Source organism: Ailuropoda melanoleuca, chromosome 1 (genome assembly GCF_002007445.2).
Source record: "Ailuropoda melanoleuca isolate Jingjing chromosome 1, ASM200744v2, whole genome shotgun sequence".
NCBI lineage: Eukaryota > Metazoa > Chordata > Mammalia > Carnivora > Ursidae > Ailuropoda > Ailuropoda melanoleuca.
Genome location: NC_048218.1, coordinates 36,756,971 through 36,760,684, shown reverse-complemented (window position 1 = coordinate 36,760,684; position 3,714 = coordinate 36,756,971). Strand labels below are relative to the sequence as shown.

Below are 3,714 nucleotides of genomic sequence, written 5' to 3'. Positions count from 1 at the left end.
AGTATCTTTAATATTTCTCGGGATCAAAACCTACCAATTTTTGTGAGAGAGGCTCAAAATTTACACATTTACTCAAATTTACTCAAAATTTATTCATTTACTCATTTTGTGAGAGAGGCTCAAAATTTACTCAAAATTTACAGAGGCTCAAAATTTACTCATCAACCATGCTTTAACACATTGTCAAGAAGGGCTACAGTTACAAATTTAGTAACTAGGTAAGTTAATATATATTTGTTTCTTCTCCATTTAGAGTAGTAACCAAGTTTTAACAAATAGTCTTTTTTTTTGCTTCCCATTACACCTACTACTATCTCATTTTCAAAATGTTCTCTTCCTCCCTAATCACCTCCTATCCTGATGACTGAATTCACTCAATCATCCAATAACTATTTATTGAGTACTAATGATGTAACACCAGGCGTTTGTTAATTAATAAAATACATATGGATTGTCTTTTTCCAGCTTACTCTTCTATGGGAGATAGACAATAAGAAAAAAATCAGATAAGAAATGTGGGTGTGAGACAGAGGTTATGAATACAACACACCACATGCAGAGATGGAGAATAACTGAGTATCAACTGAAGAAAGGAATAGTTAAGGAAAGGCCTTTCAAAGAATGGGACTTCAAGAATATACCCAGAAGTGTGTAAAGAAATTAGCCATGAATAGGATGGAGACAGATATAGGAGACAGATATTGGAGAGAGAAAGGGACAGAGAGAGAAGTAGAGTATGTGACAATTTCTGTAGTACTGAGAGTTTGGAATACACTGAAAGCTGACAGGAAGTCCGTGTGTCTGAATTGTTGGCTGGTATGGAGGAGTGACACTGAAGTGGGCAGACATTTTATGTAATAATTTGCTCTCTACGTTAGAGTTTATCCTGAAGAGAGTGGGAAGTGGTTGAAGGATTTAAGTCTAAGAAGTGACATAATTTGATGTATTTTTTACTAAGCTGACTAAAATGTGGAGATAAATTGAAGTTGTTAAAACTGGAGTCAGGAAGAGCAGTAAGGATGCAAGGGATGATGCTGGTTATGCCAGAGCGGGTGAGAACTGGAGAGCAAAAGACTATTTTTGAGATAGAAAATATAGGACTCAATGGACTGTCGGGAGTTAACGAAAAGTAAGAAAAAGAAAATCCATCAAGGGTGATTTCATGTCCGAAGTATATAATGATTTTAAGACCTTTGAATAAAATGCAGTTCTATTCTTTGGTACTGTATCTCTTCTCCTCCCCTCCTTCTCCCCACTCTCTCCCCCTTCTGTTTACCTATAGAAAGTTCAGAAAACTTCTGAAAATGAAGCAGATATCCTAAAAACCTCTCAATACAAAATACAGAAAGTTCTGAATAAACTATAATTAATATAATATTAAGCACATAATTGGGATTGTAGTGATTTAACTCAAAAAAATAAGAGAAATAGGGGCACCTGGGTGGCACAGCAGTTAAGCGTCTGCCTTCGGCTCAGGGCATGATCCTGGCGTTATGGGATCGAGCCCCACATCAGGCTCCTCTGCTATGAGCCTGCTTCTTCCTCTCCCACTCCCCCTGCTTGTGTTCCCTCTCTCGCTGGCTGTCTCTATCTCTGTCAAATAAATAAATAAAATCTTTAAAAAAAAATAAGAGAAATAATCATTCTACTTGCTTTTTTGTTTAAGACAATTCTGTTTCCCATCTGAAGGCCTTGGTCTCCCTGTGGCCCCGTCAGGCAGTGCCGTAGCTCCTCCCTGCAGCTCTGAGCCTCTAGGAGGGAAGATAACACTGTTCTCCATGATGGCCCTTTATAGACTTTTAGAAAATTTCTTATTTTTCTTTAAGAACAACAAATTCAGCTTTGAATCTCATGTTATCACATAATGTTACCAATTAATTTACAATTTCCCTTTAAACTACCTACCCCAAATCATTTATTTTGATTTCTTCATGATTTTAGGTCTATTAGAACAGCCTGTCATAAGTGGTTTCAATACAGGTATAGAAAATCCTTTACCTACTATGGCCTCTCAGTTTCATTAATTCCTCTCCTTCAACAGTCTTGTCCTTCCATGTACTTCATCCACTCACTTCAGTGGGAATCAATGGTCTTCATCCTTACAAATAGCCACAACTTCTCCATAGTCTCAATTTCATGGAGGCTTCTCTGGGAGAACTAAAAGGGGTACTGTGTTAATGTTAATTTCCTGTGATTGTTATTGTGTGATTATAGAAGACAATACTATTACTTGTAGAAAATGAAGTCTTTGGAATTGATGGAAATTGATTTTGACAACCTACTCTCAAATGGTTGGAGGAAAAATAAAGATTTTTATTCGTATTATATCTTTAACATTTGTGTAAGTTTGATATTGTTGCAAAGTTTTAAAAATACATACCAACAAATGTATAAGAATAGGTGCCCCAGTATTACCATAAATGAAGTCCCACCTTAGAAGAATTCACAGCCTATAATCACAGAAGATAGAATGCAAACTCACTATGAATAAAGTCAAGATTGCTGGAGAGAAAACATGCAATATGCCAACTCATAATGAGAAAAAATATTTTGGTTGGAGGAGCTCTATAATATGCTTTCAATAGAAGTCTAGATTCAACCCTCCAAAACATTTCCCAGAATATGGAGATGAGTATCAGAGTTTCCTAAGCAGCTTTAAAACTGTTACAAGTATGACCCTAATGACTTCTCAACCCTCATCTTGAGTACTGCTCTTGGACGCTCCCACACCATTAGCAAGTAATGTATTTCACAAACATCAAATGGAACATTGTTGTTGTTTTCAATCTCTTTAAACCACTTTTTAAAAGTTCAGTAACTATTAAACAGGAATTAGGGGAACGGACACAGAAAGTGAGGATGCACAACTGAGGGGAAAAAACAAAACAACCTACCTTCGCTTAAATTTGGAGGGTCTCCCCAGATAGCCTTGCCGCCTTCTCAGCAGTGAGGTAATTTTTTGGGGAGGGGAGCTGGGCCGGCGGGGGGAGGAGGCTTTTTAAATAGGCTGGCAATCCCAAGTCGGCAAAATTAGGCTTGGGGAGAAAAACCTTTCCTGTTTCTGTTTTCTAGGGAGTTGGACCAGATCAAACTCTCGAGTGGATTCAGGTAAGTCCAATCACAATTCAGGAGTCCTGTAGGCAAGCCCAGCTTCTCCCCCGCTCAGCCTCAACAGATCAGTGCTCTCAGGCAGGCTTGTAGATGCCAGACTGGCCAAAGAAGCAAGGAGGTGTCCCTTTAATTTCCAGGTCATGAAGTAGGAATGCCGGCCAGGCCATGAACATAGCTTGATTCATAACTGTTAAAAAATTTGTAGACGTATAAATTTTAACCTTCATTTTGACTCTAACTCAATCCTGAAATCTTAGGGGTTGGCCTGCTCATTCCTTAGCATTCTATCAGTTTCCCTGTCCCAGCAACTTGGGATGCTGGTTCCTTCGTGTCTGCAAGCTCATTCCCACTTTAGGATTCTCACCTGCTAAACTTCTGCCCATAAAGATCTTTCCTGGCTCAGTGTCTACACCATACAGGTCTCCTGCCAACTCTTCCCAGCTACCGGATGTAAAACAGCACACCTGCTCCCTTTATTCTCTTGCTGTTTATTTACCCTGCTTTATTTTGTTCATATCACCTAAAAACCAGAACCCTGTTTCTTATTTATCTACCCTCTAGAAAATAAAGGCTGCGAAAGCAGGAATTATGTCTTTTTCATCA

The 3,714-nt window shown here is 38.5% G+C and overlaps 1 long non-coding RNA gene across 1 annotated transcript; it reads right to left on the bottom strand.

The window, feature by feature from the left end:
• Positions 1-1,695: 1,695 nt before the first annotated feature.
• Positions 1,696-3,198, bottom strand: LOC117802782. Its single transcript, XR_004626329.1, has 3 exons — positions 2,895-3,198; positions 1,999-2,157; positions 1,696-1,751 (listed from the first exon to the last, which is right to left on the bottom strand). It is a non-coding gene; the product is annotated as an uncharacterized LOC117802782 (long non-coding RNA).
• Positions 3,199-3,714: the final 516 nt, after the last annotated feature.